Source organism: Aethalodelphis obliquidens, unplaced genomic scaffold (assembly GCF_003676395.1).
Source record: "Aethalodelphis obliquidens isolate GAN/ISIS:26980383/991018 unplaced genomic scaffold, ASM367639v1 scaffold45, whole genome shotgun sequence".
Lineage (NCBI taxonomy): Eukaryota > Metazoa > Chordata > Mammalia > Artiodactyla > Delphinidae > Aethalodelphis > Aethalodelphis obliquidens.
Window position 1 is genome coordinate 7,273,807 of NW_020837989.1, and position 24,263 is coordinate 7,298,069.

The following is a 24,263-nucleotide window of genomic DNA, read 5'->3' on the forward strand; positions in this document are numbered from 1 at the left end:
TTTAAAATCTCTATATGTTCCATAACCTATATATATATTTTTAAAAATCTATTCCAGTTGATTCATTTCAGCAGGGAAAGAGAAAAGAATGTAGTCAAAATATGAGGATGAATGAATTCATCCCATCCCTGGTAGAAGTCCCCAGTTCATTGACTGCTCAGTGCCAGGAGCTGTGCTTGGAATGCTGCTGAGTCCAAGTCTAGGAATGCCCCCTTTAGGTCATCTCCCACCTCAAATTTCATTGATTCTGTGGCTCCTCCTAATGTTTTACCCCAGAAAGGCAGAGCTTGTGAGAACCACATAGCTCCCTATTGGAATTACTGATGGAGGTGGGACTTTGCCATCTGCACCTGGGATGCACTGACTCTAGATAAGGTTCTTACTACACCTTTATCAGAGAGACCCTTGAGAAAAGGCTGAACAATTTTCAGATACTGTTAGGACTCTATCAACCTTATCATTTTGCAGCCCTAATTAGAAACTAGCATACAATAACATCTCCTTATCTTTCCCAGATAACTTTTCCCCAATATGCAAATCTCCACCTCTGCCCCCACTGTTTACTCAGAAATATAAAGATTTCTAGTGCAAAATGGTTGTGTAAATAACCACTTTGACTTTTACTCTTAGAAACTGTACAAAAGCAAAAAGGAAAAAAAATGCAAATTCTATTTACAGCAAAGCCAGAAGAGAAATATAATCCATAGTTATCAAAATACGTTTAAGGACCAACAAAAGCAGCTGAGATCAGACAGAAGCTGTGCAGGAGAAAGGAGAAGAAACTCAGAGAGGAGTGAGGGGACCCAGGGTGGGGGGTTAGGGGAGAGGGCAGATCCCAGAAAAGCATCAATAAAAACCCTTTCTGAAGGTGAAGAGCTCACTCAGAGCTGCACAGCTTATATCGCCTTTGTTTGAAACAGCGCTCATGGACAGTTCAGCAAGACTAACAACAAAAACTCTCCTGAATCTCATTTGGATCAGGAAAGCCAAAGAGATGAGGATGACAGAAAGAACTGCACGGGTGAGCCATATTTGCAGCAGTCCATCTGTGGCAACAGAGAAGAAAAGAGTGGAAATACATGTGTTGGTGAGGATGTGGAGCAACTGGGACTCTCATCCCTTGCTGGTGGGAGTGTACAATGGTGCAGCCACTTCAGAAAACTCGTTGGCAGTTTTTTACAAAGTTAAATGCATATCTATCCTATGATGGAGCAATTTCACTCTTTTTTTGGGGTGGGGGTACGCGGGCCTCTCACTGTTGTGGCCTCTCCCGTTGTGGAGCACAGGCTCCGGACGCACAGGCTCAGCGGCCATGGCTCACGGGCCCAGCCACTCCATGGCACGTGGGATCTTCCCGGACCGGGGCACAAACCCACATCCCCTGCATCGGCAGGCGGACTCTCAACCACTGTGCCACCAGGGAAGCCCGCAATTTCACTCTTTACCCAAGAAAAATAGAAGCATATCCACACCGGGCCCAGAGCCTGGTGCGTTGGGTGGAAAATTTAAGGAGGGGCTCCCTCTCAGGGTTGTGCAAGTGCAAAGTTGGCACTTATAGGTACACAAGAGTGAGGGCCTCCTTAAATTTTGTGAACTAGGTTTCCCGGCTTGCCTCACCCTAGTCCTGGCTGTGATCCATACAAAGACTTGTAATCACAGGTTCACAGCAAGCAGCTTACTAAAGCTAAATTAGTAACAACTCAAATATTCATCAAGAGATGAATTGATAAACAAATTGTGGCATATATAGCAGGAAGGAACTACTGATAAGGATGAATCTCATTATGCTAAGTGAAAGAAGCTAGACACAAGAGACTACATGCTACATGATTCAATTAATACAAATATATAGAATGAGCAAAAACTAATCTAGTGACAGAAAACTGATCAGTGGTTGCTTGGGATGTGTGGGGTGCGGACTGACAGCAAAGGGACTTGAGAGCTTTCCGGGGCAGTGCTAAAATGCTACATCTTGATTGGGATGATGGCTACATAGGCTTAAACGCTGGTCAAAAGCCATTACCTGGACAGTTAAAATATATGAACTTTATTGTATTTAAAAGGTTAATTTTAAAATTTGAAAGAGATTACCAGACATCTAAGAAAAGCCTCTAAGAAGAATAATCAAATGCACAAACACATGAAAGCACCTTGGAATGCACAAACACATGAAGGCACGTTGGAAGAAACTATGCAAAACATAAAAGCACAAACTGGGGTCCCACTCCAGAATCCGCATCAGAAACTCCAGCAGTGGGGCCCAGCAATCTGTTTCAATAAGCCCTCCAGGTGATTCTGATGTTGCCTCTTGTTGGAGAAATGCTGCCCTAAAAAAACCTCAGAGAGATAAGATGTTGCAATCATGAAATAAAAACAATATGCTTTAAAAAAGAATATTCTGAGAAAAATAAAAATTATAAATTTTAAAATTAATTTTAAATTAAAATTTGGAAATTTAAAATATAATAACAGAAATTAAGAATCAAATCAAACAGTAAGAAGATAAGGATGAGGAAATGTATTCATATTTTTATCGATAAGTATTTATTGAGTATCATTGTGCCAGGCTCTAGGGATACAACAGTGAACAAAATAGACAAAAACCCCTGCTCTTGTGCAGTTTATATTTTAGTGGGAGGAGACAGGCAACAGAAATAACTAAGAATAACTAAGTAATATACATATGTCAGCGGTGCATCTGCTATGGAGAAAAGTAAATCAGGAAAGTGGAAGAGGGAGTCTGGAGGCAGAGGGAAGGGATTGCAACTTTTTAAATAGTCAAGAAAGCTCTCACTGAGAAGATGAAATGTAAATAAACACCTGAAATAGGTGAAGAAACAGGCCATGTGAACACTGGGAAGAGCATTCTGGGCCGAGGGAATAGCATATGCTAAGGCCCTGGGGTGGGACTGCGCCTCTTCCGTTTGAAGAATGACAAGGAGGTCACTGTGGCTGGAGCAAAGAGAGCTAGGGAAAGAGAAGTAGATTAGGTCAGAGCAACAACAAATGGGTGAAAATTGTATAGTGCTCTGTGAGCCACTTTAAGGGCTTTGGCTTTTATTCTGAGTGAGATGGGAAGATACTGGAGGAGTTTCAGCAGAGGAGTGCCATGATCTGATTTGGGTTTAAAAGGATGCTTTGTCTATTGGATTGATATAGGCAAGGGCAGAAACAGCGAGACCTGTTGGGAGGCAGTTGTAGTAAGCCAGGATAAGATTGTGATGACTTGACAAGAGTGACAGCAGTGAAGGTGGTCAGTTTCTGAAAATAATTTTATCGTAGGTTGGACACATCGATGGACTGGAAGTGGAGTATGAGAGGGAGGAGCCAAACACTTTGGCCTGAGCAACGGGAAAGATAGAGTTGCCTTTTACTAGAACAGAGAGACAGTGGCAGGGGCAGGTTTTGGTGGGGAGCAAGGGGAGCCTGTTGTGTGTGAAGCGCCTGTGAGACATCCAAGGGAAGAGGTCAGGTAGGCATTGGGATGATTGTGGAGAGTAGAGAGGTCCAGCCTAGAGATAAAAAATTGGCCATTGTCAGCATATTTATGGTAGTTAAGCAAAGAGACTAGATGAGCTCAACAGGGAAGTGAGTGCAAATAACTATGGGAGGAAATCCAAAAATCAAGTCTAGGAGAGCATAGAGAGATGACTGGGAATGAGCAGAAGGAACCATGAAGGCACGGTCACTGAGCTAGGAGGCAAACCAGAAGTGGTGGTGTCTGGGAAGCCAAGTGAAGAAAGTTTTTCAAGGAGGGGAGAGACTACCTATGTCAAATGCTACTGCTTGTTCACATAAGAAGAGGACTGAAAACAGACCATTGTGGTTAGCAAAGAATGACCATTGATGGTGTTCAAAAGAGCAGATTTGATTGGCTGCTGGGTGTGAAACCAACTCTGTTTGGAGAGAGTTCTTGGCCAACATTATTTATCTGTATCCCAACCCAATACCATCACCACCACCACCACCCCCCGATTATCTATTCCCACCTAATGCCCCTGCACCCTAAATTATTTTGAAGCAAATTCCAGTTATATTCCTAAGGGAAAATATGAAGAGAATGGTGATACAGCCTTTTGTATAAAAAGGAGAGGGTTTATGTTTATTGATTGTGTATGTCATATGAGTCCTGCTCAATTTCCCCTTTTTCTCTCCATCTCTTCTTTCAGGATCCCTTGGGTCCCCGATCCATTTCCTTCACACTCTATGACAGATGGGGGAAGTGCAGTCCACAGCCAATTAGTTAAGGGGGATGGGAACCAAAGGTCAGTCCCCTGACTTTAAGGTGGGACCAGCTTATGATGCAACTTGTGCTCCAGAGCTCCCTGTGGGATCGGGCTGAAGCTAGTCTCCACCTGAGACTGCATCCTCACTTAGCTTTTCCCTTTTCTTCCCTTCTGCTTCCCTCACACCCCTTCTCCTGAGAACACTCCCTTAGTAAATCACTTTCTCAAGAAACCCTGTCTCAACTTCTCATTCTAGGCATAAGGCGTTATCCCCATTTTACAGATGAGGAAAGTGGGCTTTAGAAAGATTTAAAACATTTAGGGTCGCACGGCTGATCATTGCTGAAGCCGGAGTGCCAGTGACCACATACTTGACCATCTCACCACAACCACCACTCAGCAGCACCCACGGTTAGTGAAGCAGCAGGGTGGGGAACGCCATCAAAGGGCAGAGAACACGCAGGAGCCCAGCCTCCCCGGAGAAGCTGAGCGAACGCCTCCCCAGGTTATGGGTACTGGGACAAAAGTGTTGAGATGCAGCTTCCCAGCCTCCTATACCCCTGGACACATGACATGACCTCTTGGGGCTTAACCTCCCTGAGCCTCTGCCTCCTCATCTCTCAGCCAGAAGAGGGTCTGATGGGTTTCAGAGCACTTGGCACACTGTACTGATCAATATATCCACACAAGAGGTGATTCTCATTACTCTCACTGTCCACATCCAGTGGAGGGACAGACCTGGGTAGCATGGGGGGAACATGTGTGCTTCGCCTCTCTGGGTTCTTCACTCAGGAAGTGGGAGTTGTTTGGCCTCATGAGGATGGGAAGGGGAAGGGCGACCTGCAAACACCTTAAAGGAAGGAGAATTCCTGCCCCCGCTGTCTCAGAGGGACTCCATGAAAAGTGATGACAATGACAGTAAGATCTCTGATTCACTGGGTGCTATATGCTTTACAAACTCATTTACTCCCCACTGAGATCCTATGAGGTTGTTATTTTTCATTCCACTTAATAGATGAAACTGAGGCAAGGAGACAGGAAAACTATGCCCAAAGTCACACAAGAATATAGTGATAAAGCCAGGAGTCAAACTCTGTATAACTCCACAGCCAGTGTTCTTTAAAAACATTGGGAATTGAAACCTATTTTTTAATAAATGAAGTCCATACTCACACTTTGTGAGTCTAGGCATCTTGCTGCTTCTTTCCTTTCCCCTTCTCTTATCAACACCTATCTGCTCCTTCCCGTTTTTTCTTGTAGCTGTTTCTTTTCCTTCCCCTTTGTTCTCTTTTTCTTCTATTTACATCCCTAGACATAAAGAGAATGAGGGATTCTTCCAGGGAGCCTCCTTTAACTCTAGATTATCAGAGCTGGAAAGCCCCTCTTGGCTCAGTGAGTCCAACCTCTCATCCTTAGTGGAGAAACCGAGGCCTAGAGAGGAGGGGCAACACACCCAGAGTCACACACGTCATGTGTCTCCTGGTTCTGGCTTCCCAGCCCTTGGCCCCCACATACATGGCAGTTACAAAATAGCACATGTAGAAGGAGCACATGTGGTTAAGGAAAAAACAAAAACACCCAGGGTACACAACACGGTCTCTGTATACATAGCTGCATTACATGTATTTAAGATGGTGTGGTATAAAAATGTTAATGAAGTCCTACTTCGTATGCAGAATTTAGAGTATTTAGAATCCTACCCAAATTTAAACTTTCACGAGGTATCTTATAATAGCCTGACTGATGTTCAAAAGAGTGAACTGTAAAGTGTGCTACACTTCGGCTGGGACACAGAAGTGCCCACCCATTTTTGTCAGAAACCAGAGAGAAATGCCGTTGTTCACATGGAACTTCTGTGGGTGGATTGAGTAATTATCTGTAGTAAGCATTCTTTGTTAGTGTAATTTAAACTATTCTGTAAGCCATAACAGTATAATTCAAGAATGCATTAAGTGGCACAGTGCCAAAAAGTTCACTTAAAAATTCTTAATTTGGGGGCTTCCCTGGTGGCGCAGTGGTTGAGAGTCCGCCTGCCGATGCAGGGGACACGGGTTCGTGCCCCGGTCCAGGAAGATCCCACATGCCGCGGAGCGGCTGGGCCCATGAGCCATGGCCGCTGAGCCTGCGCGTCCGGAGCCTGTGCTCCGCAACAGGAGAGGCCACAACAGTGAGAGGCCAGCGTATGCAAAAAAAAAAAAAAATTCTTAATTTGGGAATGGAAATTAGAAATGGCTATAGAAATTAGGAATTGTTATAAAGAAAGGCAAACACCATCATTATGTAACATGGTGATGACCAAGGAAGATGCATCCTGTTCAGTAAATTAGCAATGTGGTTGAAATGAAAAGCAGCCGTTAAAGCAAGGACCCCACTAAGGGAACAAACAGCAGCTCAGATACTAGGAAAAGTGCTGGTGCCATATCTACACTACAACGTGCCTCTGAGCCAAGCTCTTGTGACTTTTGATGATTAGAAAGGAGGTAATGTTGATAAAATGTTTTACCACTAACGGCTTTGTGGTAAACGAGTATGTTTAAAGAAAAAAAACATGTGTTACAAAGTTAAGAGACATATGCACTCTGAAGACCCAGAGAAAAATTTTGCAAGCTGTCTAAAAAGCCCATCCAGAGAATCCAACGGGACCTCTCTGCCACCACACCAACACTCTTGGTGCCTGGGAGAATGCGCGAGGGATGGGGAATTCTGCAGGGACACAGAACCAGAGGGCATATGGGAAAAGATGCCAGCAGTCTGACAACCTGAACTAACCTGCAGGCAGGATTGCAATGACAGGAGCGTCAGGGCATGTGTATGAGAACCCGGGTACACTCCTTGGAATTAAATGCTGCTCACACAGGAGCATATCAGAAGAACAGGCTTTAAAACATATTATATTGCTTTAGTGTAAGGAAGACTTTGCAGTGGTATGCAGTGGCCAATGGCTTACCATAAGTGGGTTGTAGGGGTGCTGAGATGTTGATACTTTTGCCCCTTGGAGCAGCCAGCTGGGTCCTAACGTGGCCAGAGCTTCTGAGACAATTACCTCTAGTCATGAGTAGGCTTGTTCTTATATCCTGAGGATCTATAAAATGTTATCGTTTTCCACATGTGTTATGGTATAAAAGAGATTGGGAAACATTGGATAAGTGGGGTGTTATAATTTTTTGTTCAAGTGGAGACACTTTTGAGAATAAAAGGGGCTGTATTAATATTTTTTTAAACATCTTTATTGGAGTATAATTGCTTTACAATGGGAGCTGTATTAATAGTTACACCAGGACACCAGGCATATAGTGGGACTGTTCCAGGTAAACTGGGATGAATGGTGGAGTAGGCAGAATAATGGCCCCCAAAGCTGTCCAGGTCCTAATCCCCACAGCCTGTGAATATGTTACCTTAGATGGCCAAAGAGACTTTGCAGATGTGATTAAGTTAAAGATATTGACAAGAGGAGATTATACCGGATTATCCAAGTCGGGCCTAATGTAATCACAATGGTTCTTATAGGAGGGAAGCAGAAAGGTCAGAGAAGAGAAGATGCTCCTCTACTGGCTTTGGAGATGGAGAAGGAGCCACAAGCCAAGAGAGTGCGGGAGGCCTTTAGAAGCTGGAGAAGCAAAGAAGGGGATTCTCCCTAGAGCCTCCAGAAAAAAACACAGCCCTGCCAACATCTTGATTTTAGGACTTCTGACCTCCAGCACTGTAAGACAACAAATTTCTCTTGTTTTATCCACAAAACGTGTGGTAATTTGCTAAAACCGCAATAGGAAACTAACACAAGTACTCTTTATAATTTAAGAAGTTTATCTTTATGCTTATATAATTTTTAAAAGTACAAAGATAAGTAAAAAAGAACTAAAAGAACTATAATTTTTAAAAGTACAAAGATAAGTAAAAAAGAACTAAAAGTGCAATAATTATATTGACAGGAGGAGTGGGGGAGATTGACAGGCATAAATTTTCATCTAACAGCATGTTGATTAGTTGAGAAATATCATTGAAGTGTATTATACAAAGAGATGGAGAACTGAAGAACTAAAACAAAAAACCAATTAAAAAAAAAGGCTAGCCCCAGAAAGAGGAATGGAGAGGGTCAGATAAGGAGACTCTAGCTTTAATTATAAATCCTTTGATTAAAAAAATTAAGGGTTTAACTATGGACGTCTTTTTAAAAATGTGAATATTAATTTTTTTTTTTTTTTTTTGGTTGCGTTGGGTCTTTGTTGCTGCGCACGGGCTCTCTCTAGTTGTGAGCGGGGGCTACTCTTTGTTGCGGTGCGCAGACTTCTCCTTGTGGTGGCTTCTCTTGTTGCGGAGCACGGGCTCTCGGCATGCGGGCTTCAGTAGTTGTGGCTTGCGGGCTCTAGAGCGCAGGCTCAGTAGTTGTGGCGCACGGGCTTAGCTGCTCCGCGGCATGTGGGATCTTCCCAGACCAGGGCTCAAACCCGTATCCCCTGCATTGGCAGGTGGATTCTTAACCACTGCGCCACCAGGGAAGCCCCGTGAATATTAATTTTTAAAGTAGGAGTGTGTGGCGGGAAGCCTCCGAGAGCTTACTGGGCTCAGGTTCTCCAAAGCTCTAGCTTCCAATCTATCTGAAACCAACTTACAGCTTCCATCGTACCCACAGATCCTCCCCTAACCTCTTACTCAGACAATAGCTTCCTTGATCTCAGTCTCGGCATAAGACAGCGCCAACTGGTAGGTCCTCCTGAAATAAGGCAGGAAAAGGCAGCATTGGGTGAGGAATATTCCCAGGATTGGAACCAAGCCCTCTAAGAGATCTGGAGCAAACCCACTAAGCCCCTGTAGGGCAGGCAGACCTTGGGGTTACCTCACAACGGTAACAAAGGACCTGGGAGAGCTTAGAAGAGAGAAGTGTCTCCTGTTGCCAAAAAAACACTGATGTAGGGGCCCAAAGGAAAGGGCTGAGGCTAGCTCTGCCATGTACTAGCAAGTCCCTTTCATCTGGGCTTCAGTTTCTCACAGATGAAATAGGGGAAGAAATTCATCTCCCAAATCTTTCAGCTCTGTGAGTCCTTCTGTTCCCTGCTTCAGCAACATCCCTCCCTCCAAAGAAGACTGGATAGGCCCTCAGTCAGCCACAGAATCATTATATATTACACTTTAGAGTTTCTTTGAGATGGTCTGCTGCAACCCATTCATTTTTTTTTTTTTTTTCTTAGCCATACCACTTGGCTTGCGGGATCTTAGTTCCCTGACCGGGGATTGAACCCCAGGCCACGGCAGTGAAAGTCCTAACCACTGGACTGCCAGGGAAATCTCCTATACATTTTATATATGGGAAGTTGAACCTCAGAGAGACAAAGGTGTTTGGTCAGGGTCACACTTGGTAAGAAGTGTGAGAACCTTTGGGTTCTCTTCTGACCCCTCACTTAGACCCTAGGGTTCCGTGGTCATGATTTACCATATGAAGGTACAGAATAGTACCTGTTTAATATGCAAATAACTTGTGTCTGAGTTTTTAAAAATACAGTATAAGATGCCACTATGGAAAAAACATAACCATATAAAAGAAGATGAATGGTTATATTAGTTTCCTATTGCTGTGTAATAAATTACCACAAACTTCCTGGCTTAAAGTGACATACATTTATTGTCTCACAGTTTCTCTGGGTCAGAAGTTCAGGCATGGCTTAACTTGGTCCTAAGCTTATAGGGGCTCACAGGTTGCAACTACGTGTTGGCTGAGCTATAGTCTCATCTGGAGACACAACTGGAAAATAATATTCCTCCAAGCTCGCTCAGGTTTCTGGCACAACTAATTCCTTTGCTGTTGTAGGACCGAGGGCCCCAGCTTCTTGCTGCCTGTCAGCTTCTCGCTGGCCCTCAGCTCCTAACCATATGGGCCTCCTAACATGACTACTTACTTCTTTAAAGCCAACTAACTTTGAAGTCTCTAGAGTCTGCTAGTAAACCAAGACCTTATATGACGATGTAATCATGAAAGTGACATTACATCATCTTTGCCACATTCTATTGGTTAGAAGCAAGCACAGGTCCCACCCACACTCAAGAGGAGGAGATAAACAAGGGCATGAATACCATAAATATCAAAGGAGGTGGAATCTTAGAGTCTATCACCACAGCGGTGAAAATAGTGTGTGTAAAAAGGACTGAGGACTTCCCTGGTGGTCCAGGGGTTAAGACTCTGCGCTTCCACTGCAGGGTGCATAGGTTTGATCCCTGATCCCTGTTCGGGGAACTAAGATCCCACATGACGCGTGGCACGGCCAAAAGGAAAGGGGGGTGGGGACTGAAATGTCTACTCCTGTCAAGACAACTGAGGGGAGGGCTAAGTTTTAGCCATTGGATTTGGCAACAGGAACCATAGTTGCCACTGGCAAAAGCAGTTTCAGTTAAATAATAAGGATGAAAGTCGGCTGAGGTAGATTCACGAGAATGGAAAGTGAGAAATTGGAGAGGGTGAATAGAGACAAGTCTTTTAAGGAGTTTTGCTATGAAAGGGAGCAGAGAGATGAGAGATTAAAGGTACTATGGTATGTTTATATGTTCATGGGAATGATGCCGTAGAAAGGGAAGGGCTGATGGTGCAAGAGAGAGGGAAGGATCATTGCAGGAGGAAGACTCTTAAGTAGGTGAAGGAAAGGGGATGAGATCCAGTGCTCAAGATAAAGGGACTTAGGACAGGATGAGGATGGCTCAGCCACTTTCATGGGAGAAAAAGCCTCGTATATGGATTCAGACACAGGTCAGTGGATAGATTTAGTGGCTGGAGGATAAGGAAGTTCTCTTCTGATTGCTTCTGTTTTCTCAATGAAATGAGAACAATGCCATCGGCTGACAGTGAAAAGGGGAGAGTAATGGAGGTTTGAATAGAGAGAAGAGGTAGGAAATAGTCCTCTTGAAGAGTGGAAGAACCACATAAATAAGACAAAGAGTAGATTTTCCCTGCGGTGCTAGGACCCACCTGAGGTTTTCATAAATTTAAAATGTGACGGGTTGGCAAATCCGGCTGTTGTTCTCTAGCCACATTCAACCACTTGGGTGTAGTCTCAAAGTAGAGGCAAAGGTGCATCCGGTCAGTGTTGTGGCTTTGGAAGGTGGATACAATACAAGGAGAGGGACAAGAGAGATGAGAGTGTATGGCAGGGAGACTCCACAACTGACCAATCAGTGGGTAAAAAGGGGAATGAAGCTATGAGGGGGCGAAGAGCAGTGGGTGGGTCTCAGAGCAGCATCAGTGGACAGGAGGCCCTGACGTGGTCAAAGATCTGGTAGGGTCTGCAAATTAGTGGATGTGAGATGGACCAGTAGGTGTTGGTGAGGCACCCAGAGAATGGGATGCTTGAAATAGACTTTGAAAGTAGTGTAGGAACACAACATTGTAAATCAACCATACTTCAATAAAACTTTTTTCAGAATAGTGGTGCAGGTTTTGATAATGACAAGGTCTGGGGTGTGATGGTGGGAGTCAGTGTGTGGAGGACAAACTGAAAGAAAAGGTGGTCAAGGACGTAAGAGGATGGAGTACAGGTGATTCCTTTATGCGGTTGAACTAATCAAGAATGATCATAGGGAAATGGTGGAGGGAGAGAGAGGGCAAGAAAGGGAAAAAGAGAGAAAGAGGGTGTTAAGTGGAAGAGGGGGCGGCCCTGAGGGCTGTGCATGCCGCAACAAGTAGAGGTGCTGCGGACTGCTGCCACGTGTTCCAAGGGAGCTGTCTTAGAGAGGAGAGAGGAAAGCAGCCCTCTCTTAGAGGCCTGCAGAGGAAGCAGTGACCTCAGGGGGAAGCCACATGTTGTTACAGCAGCAAGGTGAAGAGAACATTGCTGTGCAGGGGACTTCCCTCTTCCTCAGGAAAACCTTCCTGGTCCCCTTTATAAGAGTAACTGCTTTTGTTACACACACTCAGCCTTGCTAAATTTTCCTTCAGAGCGCTTATCACAGTTGAAATTTTTTTAATTTATGTATGGGAAACCCTGATTGATATTCATGATTTCCAGCTAAGCTCATGGAAGGCAGGGACTGCACCCTGGCCCCGGTGGATCCCCAGCACCCAGCGGAGTGGCCAGCATGGGGGTACTTCATCGGAAGGAGGAGGAGAAAGAACAGACTCGTAGAGCAACTGTGAGGCGTCTCCGTGTTGAGGGTAGGAGAAGCCCATCTATCCATCCATTCATGCTTTTGGCCGTTTGTTCTTCCCAAGGAGCAGAGCCTGCATCACAACAGGCAAGGTAGGCAGTGCAGTATTTAAGCTCCTGAGCCTTCTATGGCTCAAACAGCTGAGAGCTGGGCGTTGCAGCTCCTGCATGCCAAACCTGTGCTTGCTCAACCCCTGCCAAAGCCATGACCACTCCCACCCCTCACCCGCACGGTGCTTGAGCGCAAGAGTGAGGTGTCTGCCTGCCTGGGGCGGGAGGCACCTCCTTCAGCAGCCCAAGGAATGCTCCGGTGGCCCCCAGGGAGCGTCTAGCAGCATCTCCACCAGGTCTCCTCCTGCCCGGAGGAGGTCAGCGGGATCTCATAAGTCTCCTTACCTCCCCGACAGGAGCTCCTGGGCCTGAGATCTTGCACCTGGAGACTTTTATGGGAACTTCTCCCTTCTTCTTTCCAGTAACTCCAGGAGCTAAATCTTGACAGACAGGCAAAGAGAGGTTTAGAGAAGTTGTGTTGGTGGCAAAAAATAATGCTCCTTAAAGATAATTTTTAAATCCTAAGCATAACTCTTTAGGGGTCCATTTACTCAACATTACTGAGCACCTGGGCATCGTGGGGCTACAGCAGTGAGCACGTGACATCATTCACGTCCCTGCTTCTAAGGCTCTCGCAGCCCTGGGAGGAAGAGATGTGCACACAAAACTGAAATAACAGAGAGAATGACATGGGTGAAGTGCCTCAAACATAGTTGATACTCAGTAACTGCTGGACAAATTAACTTTTGAAAAACCTGGATTTACATATCAATTAATTTCAATATATATTACCATGTATAACTGAATACCATTCAATTGGATAAATGTATCATCATTAATTTCCCTAGCATTATGACTTGACAAATAGCTTGCTTATAATTTTACAAGTATAACTAAGGCTGTAATGAGTACCCTTGAGTTTACATACATGTTTGAACACTCCCTATTATATCCTATAGGTAAACTTCTAAATATAAAATTGTTAGTCAAAATGTGCTAATTTCCATCTAATACATATTTTCCACTGTCTATTGGAAAGATTGTAACACACAAGGAAGAGGAAACCTTCAGGAATTTTATGGGAGGGGAGAGAACGTTGAACTAGATGGCTTCTAGGATGCTGGACAACCTGTAGTTAAGATCACAGAAAAACACACTCATTCCCATCCTGCTTTTGTGACTTCCATGTTAGCTGTGTGACCTTGGGCAAGCTGTCCCCATCTCTGAGCCATAGGTAAAATGGTGAGAATAAGTCCTATTGCTTAGAGTTGTTGAGAGGGTTAAAGGAGACAATGGGTATTAAGCACAATGTGGGTAGCGCTTATAACAGGGATTTCTCCCTTAGACTGTGGGCAGGGCTAAGTCTGGTTCTGGCATCCTGTGAATTTTCTGTCACAACTTTACCCATTTCATGGGGAGCTTTCTCCTCAAGAGCCCACAAGGCAGCAGAGGAAGGAAATGTTCTTTATCACTTATCCCCAGAAAACCCCCAAGTTAAGGTCAGACCACCTGTCCTGGAACCCTGAGTACAATTAGGGCCAGACTTAGCATCAGTGCCAAGGGAACAAGAGAGAGTAGATCTGAGAAGCCATGGGTCACATCAAACTCACCTCTGCTTGGGCAAGTCAGGGCCTGGAGATGCAGCCAGGGAAGTGAGGGGCGAGCTGGGCCACCCCTTTCTCCTGCCAGCATCGCCACATGTCCCTCAGTAAAAACATCGGATTTCGAGTACTGCTTTTTCTGCCATGGAACAATGTGGAAAAGTCATAGAAATTGAGAGTAGGAAACTACATTGTAGGTTTTGCACATCCCTGCCTCCCATCAGTCAGGGTTAGGGTAGGAAACCGTATTTTACGCAGGAAAATACCAGAAATAGATTTCATAATGGGAATTAGGGGCTTACAGAGCCATTAGGAGGGTCGGAGGAGGGGGCTGTAGACTGGACTTACAGGAAGGGTTCTCAGAACAATGCCTCTGAAGTGGCACCCGGGGAGTCACCACCTCCCCCATAATCAGGAGGGCAGGGAAGCAGGAGACCCCTGGAACCACTGTGGTCAGGAACCCAAGGCTGCTGCTGTGTCCCAGGGATTGGGCCTGGGGCCTGCCGCGGCATGCCTTTAGACAACCTCGAGAACAAAGCCAGGATGACTCTATAGAAAATCGCCTCCTCTCTACAGCCTCTCCTGACAGCAGAAAACAGCCTGAAGCAGCAGATATCCTCCACCACCTTTTGACCTTCCTGTTTTATAGACAGAACTGTAGCTTCCAGGAGTATAGGAGATGTAACTAACTGTTCCCTTTCCAGCCTCTGCAACAGAGGAAGACACACCAAAAAGATGTGGGAATAGAAACTACCAGTCAACCCTGTCCTGCATACCTTGATCTCTGCTTGAATACCCTTACTGACAGGGAGCTCACTACCTCAGCAGTCTTCTAGGGAGAATGTTGGCGAGATCTGAGGGCTTTTTTTTTTAAATTGAAGTATCATTGAATTACAATGTTGTGTTAATTACTGCTGTACAGCAAACTGACTCAGTTATACATATATATACACATTCATTTTCATATTCTTTTCCATTATGGTTTATCACAGGATATTGAATATAGTTCTCTGTGCCATACAGTAGGACCTTGTTGTTTATCCATTCTATATATAATAGTTTGCATCTGCTAATCCCAAACTCCCAATCCAGCCCTCTCCCACCGCCCCCGCCCTTGGCAACCACAAGTCTATTCTCTATGTCCCTGAGGGCTTTCTTAGATTAGTAGGAGAGCTGCTGCACCATACCTGCTGTTGACCTTCACCCCACCTGGATGCACAGCACTTTGTGCTCCCTTATCTTAATGACAGCCCTTCAATGAGGGGCAGGGCATGAGTCTGGCTGTCCTAATTTCCACAGAGTCCTTTCAAGCGCTTCTCCAAGATATAGTTTCCTGGGCCCTGACATCTTAACTCTCACCTTCAGACAGGTTCCAGTCGTACAAAATCTTTGATAAAGTGAGGAATAGGAACCGAGTCCAGGAGTGCAGCCCCACAAGGAGCTGCCACTTGCACTCTTCAGAGACCGATCCAGGGTGAGAAGTGTGGCAGCCAGCGCTTGCTGGGATAGACAGAAACAGTCCCTTTCACCCTCAGCTTGTGGAAAGCAAATGAGTGGTACCCCTTGGAGGATAATTTGTTACTGTGAAAACTTTAAAAGTACATGCCCTTGACCTACTAAACCCGCTTCTGAGAATGTATCTAACAGGCAAATTCTCATATATGTAGGAAATCATATGTGCATAATTACCCATTTCAGCTCGGGAAAGAGCCAAAATACTCACCAATAGGGGACTGGTTAAATAACCCATGATGCAGCCTCTAACAAAATACTACACAGTTGTAAAAACAATGAAGAATGAGCCACATCTGTTGCACACTGATGGGCACAATCTTGTTCTTTAAAAAAGTAAAGGTAGAAGTGAATTTAATACTGTATAAAGGGGTATAAGCGTATGTGGCCGTCCTAAAAGAAACCTGCCCAAGTACAGTCACCCCTTCCCTGGCTCTTTTGAGTCTCAGTTTTCTCACCTATAAAAATGGGTATTGTGAGACTTCCCTGGCAGTCCAGTGGTTAAGACTCTGCGCTTCCACTGCAGGGAGCACGGGTTTGATCCCTGGTCGTGAAACCGTGCACTGCTGATTGGGACTTGAACCCACATGCTGGGACTCAAACCCAACCTAAACCCAGACTGGGACTTGAACCCAGTCTTTTAATTAGAGTCACTCACCTGTGTCTGGACTTAACTGAGGCTCAGGTTCTTTGTGTCTCAGCGCAGAAGGAATTCAGCGAGAGGCAAAGTGATAGGCAAGAAGTAGATTTATTAATATAGGATGCTTGTGCGGGGTACAAGCTGGCAGGTGAAGGGGCTCTGCCCCAAGGATTAAGCAGGCTACATTTTTATAGTCAAAGGAAAGTGGGGGAAGGGGAAAAGACCGTCTTCCTCATTCTTCGAGTAGACATCAGGCTTACATCACTGGCTCCTCCTTTGTATCAGGCAGGAGAGTGTTTGACCCTATGAGGTCACACTAGCACTGTCATAGCGCTTACTCAAATCTGCAGCAGGGTGGTAACATATACTAAAATATGTTGAATAGTCTCAGGTTTCTGTATAATGAGGGTCTCCTACTTTGGAATGTCACCTTTCCCTTAAATTCCTGTCCTTGGTCCTAAGGATCCCTGTCTTGCTGAACTCCACCAGCAGAATGCAGGCCTCATTTTTTTCTTTCACTTAATAACCTGGGCATATCTCATGCTTTTATTTATGGCTTTATAGTTAAACAAGGCTGCTTCGTTCCACGACGTTCCCGATAGTTCTTGAGCGATCATTAACTTACAGTGGTCTCCCAAAGTTCCCTAGGTTTCCCTCTCTATCTATGATCCCCTGCTGGGACTTCTACAACTACCTGTGATGGATAGAGTAAGGTAGAGTACTATCCTACTCTATCCCTATCAGTCGAGGAGCTAAAATCCCACTAAGATCCCACGTGCTGTGCTCGGTGTGGCAAAAAAAATAAAGGGGGTGGGGTGGGGTGGGGATTAACAGCCTACTTATTGGAAAGATTAAGTAATGTATGCAAAGTTATTTTGTAAATGTTAGAGTACTTGACAGTTAAATGGTTGGTTTCCACTATTACTTTTTTTTTTTTTTTTTTGCTGTACGCAGGCCTCTCACTGTCGTGGCTCCGGACACACAGGCTCAGCGGCCATGGCTCACCGGCCTAGCCGCTCCGCGGCATGTGGGATCTTCCCGGACCCGGGCACGAACCCATGTCCCCTGCATCAGCAGGCGGACTCTCAACCACTGCGCCACCAGGGAAGCCCCACTATTACTTTTAACATAATTATTGGTTAATGATTCTTAGGAGTCTCCCTAGGCCATGGGTCTTCTTAGGAATTTGATAAACGTCATGAAATTGTAGGCAAAGTTTAATGATTAATGTTTGCTTTTTCTCTGAGAGGATCAATTCTTTATCTCAAGGAAAAAGAAATTTGTGATTCACAAAAAGAAGAAAAGTTGTAAATTTTCTGAACAGTCTAGTGGAGTGATAACCCTTTAATTTTTCCCTTGTTTTATAAGTCCGTATTATCTTCCCCTAAATGCATTCTTATCTCCAGAGTTCAGCCCCTAGAGTCTGCCTTTCCTTCACCAGTGATGTTGAAACCTCCACACCCTCCATCCTCTGAAGTTTGCTGTGCCCTAGGGGCTCTGCCATTGTTCTCTGTGATGTTAGAGGTAACTGGGAGAGTGTCCAAGGTCAGACCCATTTCCTGTCTTACATAAAGTGCTTTTATTTTATATTCTCTGTTCTCCTCTCCCAGGCCACAGAACCTAGAGGCTCTTCCTGCAGAGTGGTGGAGAGGGAGGGCAGAGGAGTCTACCTTCTTCGAATCCTGATGCCACCACTGATCAGCGTTGTGGCATTGGTCAATTTCCCTAAGCCTCAGTTGCCCCATCTGTAAAACAGGGCTAATAGTAGAGAGTTGTTCTCTAGATTAAGTGAGACAATAATACTTAGTAAATGGTTAGTCTAATTAATTACCCTTATCAATGGTTACTCTAATTAATTACCCTTATCTTAGGAAAAGTTCAAAAGGTTCTGCTCCCAGGAAATAATGCATAAAACCTTAAGAAATAAGAGACCCTTGAGAATTGCAAGCCCACTTTACACAAAGAGAAAATGGACCTAGAGAGCGAAAGGGACTTGTCCCAGGTTGCACAGCCAACCAGAGGCAATGCCAGGGTGAAAACTGGGCACTGAGCTCCCAGCACAGGGAGCTCCTGTGCCTCACACGCCCCACTGGATGGGGGAGAAGGGCAGTTACAAATTCTTTTTTTTTAAAACAATGGTTAGCATCTTTTTATTTGCAGGTATCAGGAGCACAAATATATATAGCCAGCTAGTATACTACTAGTCTCTAGTGTGTTGATGGAGCCCCTGATAGGAGGGCTTGGTGCCCTTTCTTTATCCTGTTTCTCTTTTCCTTTTGGCTACTTACTGCTCCAGCCTACTCTCTGTAGTACCTTGTTGTCTGTCCATGTGAGACTAGTCATATACTTACATCATTAATATCAAACTAGAGTTCTTAGTACCCCTGTCTACATGTCTTAAATATTTGGAGGTTTTGGGGTTTTCTTTAATAGACTTTGTTTCTTTTTTATTTATTTATTTTTGGCGGAATTGGGTCTTCGTTGCTGCACGCAGGCTTTCTCTAGTTGTGGCGAGCGGGGGCTACTCTTCGTTGTGGTGTGCAGGCTTCTCATTGTGGTGGCTTCTCTTGTTGCAGAGCCCAGATTCTAGGCACACAGGTTTCAGTAGTTGTGGCACGCGGGCTCAGCAGTTGTGGCTCCCGGGCTCTAGAGCGCAGGCTCAGTAGTTGTGGATCATGGGCTTAGTTGCTCCGCGGCATATGGGATCTTCCCGAACCAGGGCTCGAACCCGTGTCCCCTGCATTGGCAGGCCGACTCTTAACCACTGCGCCAACAGGGAAGCCCTCCATGTCTTTTTATGGCTTGATAGCTGTTTTTTTTTTTTTTTTTTTTTTTACTGCTGAATAATACTGCACTGTCTGAATATACCACAGTTTATCTGTCCACCTACTGAAGCACGTTGTGGTTGCTTCTAAGTTTTGGCATTTATGAATAAACCTGCTATAAACATTCGTGTAAGGTCTTTGTGTTGCCAAAAGTTTTCAGTTCATTTGAGAAGATACCAAGGAATGCAATTGCTGAATCATACGGTAAGGATCCGTTTAGTATTGTGAGAAACCACCAAACAGTTTTCCGAAGTGGCTGTTTCATACCATTGTGCATTCCCACCAGCAGTGTGAGTGTTCCCGTCACTCCACATTCTCACCAGCATTTTATGTTGTCAGTGTTGTGGAGTTTGGCCATTCTAATAGGTGTGTAGTGATATCTCCATGTTGTTGTAACTTGCATTTCCCTGATGACATATGAAGTGAAGCATTTTTATGCTTTTTTTGCTTTCTGTACACTTCTTTTGATGAAAGGTCTGTTCAGGTCTTTTGCCCATTTTTTAATCGGGTTGTTCATTTTCTTATTGTTGAGTTTTAAGAGAGATAACAGTCCTTTTTCAGATATGCTTTTGCGAGTATTTTCTCTTAGTCTATGGCTTGTCTTCTCATTGTCTTCACAAATCCATTTTTGTCCTGTTTTTCATCCTAACATACCTACTCAACTCCCTTCCTTCTGCCCACATCATCATCTCCATCTCGGTCCTGTCAGACTGTAGGTGATAGGCTGTGGCCTTGCACCACAAGGGTGTCCTAATGAACTGTGCCTACCGCTTTTGCTGCTGGTGAGAGCCTCCGAGCCATCTCACAAAGGAGACTTCCTTTGCTTTAGTTCTAGCCCCAGGTTCTGCTGGTTCTCCTGCCATCTCTTTATACACATACCAGAACAAGGCCTCTTGACTGTGCTCCATTGGCCAAGAGTTTGTTCCATCACAAAAGTAGTGTCCTTTTTTCACTTTCAACACACACACTTTTATTTAATTTATTTATTTTTTAAATATTTATTTGGCTGCATCGGGTCTTACTTGCGGCAAGAGGGCTCTTCGTTGTGGCGTGCGGGCCTCTCTCTAGTTGTGGCGCATGGGCTCCAGAGCACGTGGGCTTAGTTGCCCCACAGTATGTGGGATCTTAGTTCCCTGATCAGGGATCGAACCCACTTCCCCTGCATTGGAAGGTGAATTTTTAACCACTGGACGACCAGGGAAGTCCCAACACACACAATTTTTAAAATAATATTGAATATGTGTTTAAAACTCTACAGGATTTAAAAAAATAACCTATTTAATATATATGTATATAAATTATTTATACATAATATTTATAAATATATTTAAAAGACCTGGACTTAATCACACTACACTGTTAAAAGTAGTTACTTTTGAGGAAAGCAGTGGGAAGGAGAATTAGATTGGGATGAAGTGGGGAGAGGGGTATGAATACAGATGTTCCTTTTTTACGTATATACTTCTGTACCATTTGACCGTTGTATAATAATCATTCATCACCACTATATTTTTTAACTAAATGGGGAAAAAGTCACATTACTTCTCATTTCCTTGAAATTCTGATGTGCCCGTGGGAGTATGAACCCCTGCACTCCTGGTAAAAACTGTTGTAGTAAGGGGTAGCGTGTATGATAATCTTCATTGCTAGCACAAAGACCAGCAATTTTTGTGGTGTCTGGGAAGCAGCAGGGTGTAATAGGAAAATCACTGTTGTGGAGCCAGGAGACGTGAGGTCAGGTCTTGGATCAGCCGTGTGATCTGAGGTGCTCTGCAAACATCTTTACTCACCCTTACTGACTCTGTTACTTGTGGACCAGCCTACACAGAAAGAGCCAAGGGCCAAGGCAGGATAGGAACAAAGCATAGGATGTGGGCGATGGAGGCCCTTCAGCTCCACTGGCTTCAGCAGCCAGGACCAAGAAGCTAGAAGTTGCAGGTAAGCACAAAAGGCAGAGGGGCCAGGCTAACGAGGCCCAAGGGCAGTGTAAGATGGCTCATGACCCTGAACAGCATGCAGCGACTCAAAGTCAGACGGGTCCTGTGTGTACTTCCGAGAAGATCAGTGCATCCACTGAGAAACCAGCATCTCGTTCACTCATTAGTTCATTCATCCATTTACTGAACAAGTGTCAATCGAGTACTCACTATAGATCAGGCGCCATGCTAGCTGTTAGGGAGATAAGGATAAATGAAACAGGTATGATCCCTACCTTGATGGAGTTTCATGACCTAGCGGCAGAGACGGAAAATAAGTAAGAAAAGAAGTAAATGTATAATCATGAATTAGGATAAGAGCTACAGGGGGATGGGGAAAACCTGTCTGACGATGTGAAGTTTAAGCCAAGATATGAAGGACAAGAGCTGACCAAATGAAGAGGCGTGGGAATGGTATCAGCAAAAGGCGGTGGAATGGGAAGAGCTGAGAGTCCTCCAGAAGCTGGTGACGCATCTGAGTGAGGAGGAAGAGATGTAGAAGGGAAGAAGGGAAAGGGAGGCCGGAGCCGATCATGTGCTAGAATGTTATTCCAAGAGTAGAGGAAAGCTCCGTAAGGGTCGTAAGCAGAGGAAGGGCATGACATAATCAATAATTTTATTTTTTTTCCGTACGCGGGCCTCTCCCGTTACGGAGCACAGGCTCCAGACGCGCAGGCTCAGCGGCCATGGCTCACGGGCCCAGCTGCTCCGCGGCATGTGGGATCTTCCCAGACCGGGGCACGAACCCGTGTCCCCTGCATCGGCAGGCGGACTCTCAACCACTGCGCCACCAGGGAAGCCCCCATAATCAATAATTTTTAAAAGATATCTATAGCTGCTGCATGGATCATAGATGGGCGAGCCAAAAGAAACAGATTCATTCCATGCGGCAAGAGATGGCCTAACACTGAGCAGAGTGTTCAGTGTCCAAGTCAAGTCAGAATTTTCAGGGGTCAGAGCCTTCCTTCTCCAAGCAGATGAGACTGGGCAGCAGATAATGGGATAGGGAGGCCAAGGCAGGCCCTCGGCTCCATAACTGCCTGGACACAGAGATTTTGCCTGGGAACATACCTGGACACATGTAAAAAGAGCCTGCCAGGGCATCCCTGCCTCTTCTTGAGCAGCAAGAGGTCTGAGGCTGCCACAAGGCTTCCTACCTAAGGCTGTGGGTAGCAAGGGCACCCAGGCAAGACAGGTGAGGCAGAGGGTAATAACTCCAGCACAGTGGGTGGCCCCATATTCTCTCTGCCTCTCTTCTTTTTATAACCAATAATCTTCTCCTCCCAACACCCACATGCAATCATGTTCTTTCTCCTGCTTGTGGACTAGCTGGGATTCTTCTTTGTGTTCCTCATGTTTGTGGTAGATAACTGTAAACAGGTAGGGCAAAGCCCTGGAGCAGAATTGCAAGATGGCAGGAGATATGCCAGCTTGAGCTTCCAGCAATCAGCTGGAATCCCAATCCCAATCCAGCTTCCTCCCAATCAACCAAGTTAGTGAAAGCCTAAACAATTGAGCCTTTGCTTTTGAAAGCCTAAACAATTCAGTCCTTATCTCAAAGCAGCAACAGATAAAACCCGAGCATACCTTTTCTACTTGAGAATCTTCAAGGTCTCCCTACTGCACAGGATGTATTCTAATCTGGCTCATAAGGCTTTGGGCGACCTGGCCCCCACCTAGCATCCAGCCTGATTTTCCACTTCTCTTCTGTATGTGTCCTATGCTCCAAAACGTGAGTTCTCTAGTGCTCCCACATATATCTCCTCTTTCCCACCACTGAGCCTTTACTTCTGCTGTTCTTCTCACATGCAGTGTCCTTCCTCCTCCACTCTCTCTCCAAATATCTAAACCAGGGGTCCCCAACCCCCGGGCCACGGACAGGTACCGGTCCGTGGCCTGTTAGGAACCAGGCCATACAGCAGGAGGTGAGTGGTGGGTGAGCGAGCGAAGCTTCTTCTATGTTTACAGCTGCTCCCCATCACTCGCATTACCACCTAAGCTCCGCCTCCCGTCAGATCAACGGCAGCATTAGATTCTCATAGCGCGAACCCTGCTGTGAACTGTGCATGTGAGGGATCTAGGTTGCGCGCTCCATATGCGAATCTAATGCCTGATGATCTTCAGTGGAGCTGAGGTGGTGATGCTAGCGCTGGCAGCGGCTGCAAATACAGATTATCATTAGCAGAGAGGTTCGACTGCATAGAGACCATAGTAAATCAATTGCTTGCAGACTCATATCAAAACCCTCTCGGTGAGTGGCAAGTGACAATTAAGCTGCATCTGGTGGCAAGTGAGTTGAAGTACTTCAGTTGTACAGCTGCATCTGATGGCAGGCTTTAAGTCAGAATCTGACACTTATTTTAGCTCGGTATGGCCTGCCCATTATTTTCTTTACCACTTCCATCCACGCCTCTTTCCCACACTGCACACTTGTCTCAGTCACAGTTTTGGTAAGTCCACAAGCTAACCCTAGCCAAAATGAGTGAAAAACAAATGTCGCTGGGGAGCTTCTTTGAAAAGGGGGAAAGACCCAATGATGAGACAGCAGAAGACTCTAAGACCTCCAACAAAAAGAAGGCTGCATTTAAAAGAAAATACCAAGAGTCCTACTTAAATTACAGGTTCATTGCAACAGGTGATTCACATTCTCCAAGACCGCTTTGTATAATATGTGGCAACTGGCTATCCAACAAAGCCATGAAAACTTCAAAACTGCTTCACCACATGGAGACCAAGCACCCTGCATTAAAAGACAAGCCTTTGGAGTTTTTCAAAAGAAAAACACGTGAACACGAAGAACAGAAGCAATTATTGAAGACCACCACTTCATCAAATGTGTCTGCACTGAGAGCATCATTCTTAGTGGCTAACCGCATTGCTAAAGCTAAGAAGCCCTTTACTGTTGGTGAAGAGTTGATCCTGCCGTCTGCTAAGGACATTTGTTGTGAAAATTTAGGAGAGGCTGCAGTTCAAAAGGTGGCACGTGTTCCTCTTTCGGCTAGCACCATAACTAGACGATGAAATAGCAGAGGATACTGAGGCACAATTGTTAGAGAGGATTAATGAGTCACCATGGTATGCAATCCAGGTTGACGAGTCTACCGATGTTGACAACAAGACAACAATGCTTGTTTTTGTGTGATATATTTTTCAGGAGGATGTTCATCAGGATATGTTATGTGCACTTTTGTTGCCAGTCAACACCGCAGCTGCAAAACTATTCGAGTCTTTGAATGATTACATGTCAGGAAAACTGAATTGGTCATTTTGTGTCGGTACATGCACGGATGCAGCAGCTGCCATGAC

The 24,263-nt window shown here is 45.1% G+C and overlaps 1 long non-coding RNA gene across 1 annotated transcript; it reads left to right on the forward strand.

Annotated features, from left to right (window-relative positions):
• The first annotated feature begins 976 nt into the window (after positions 1-976).
• Positions 977-18,643, forward strand: LOC113606839 (uncharacterized). The gene is made up of 4 exons (XR_003427710.1): positions 977-1,087; positions 7,734-7,928; positions 12,215-12,360; positions 17,598-18,643. It is a non-coding gene; the product is annotated as an uncharacterized LOC113606839 (long non-coding RNA).
• Positions 18,644-24,263: the final 5,620 nt, after the last annotated feature.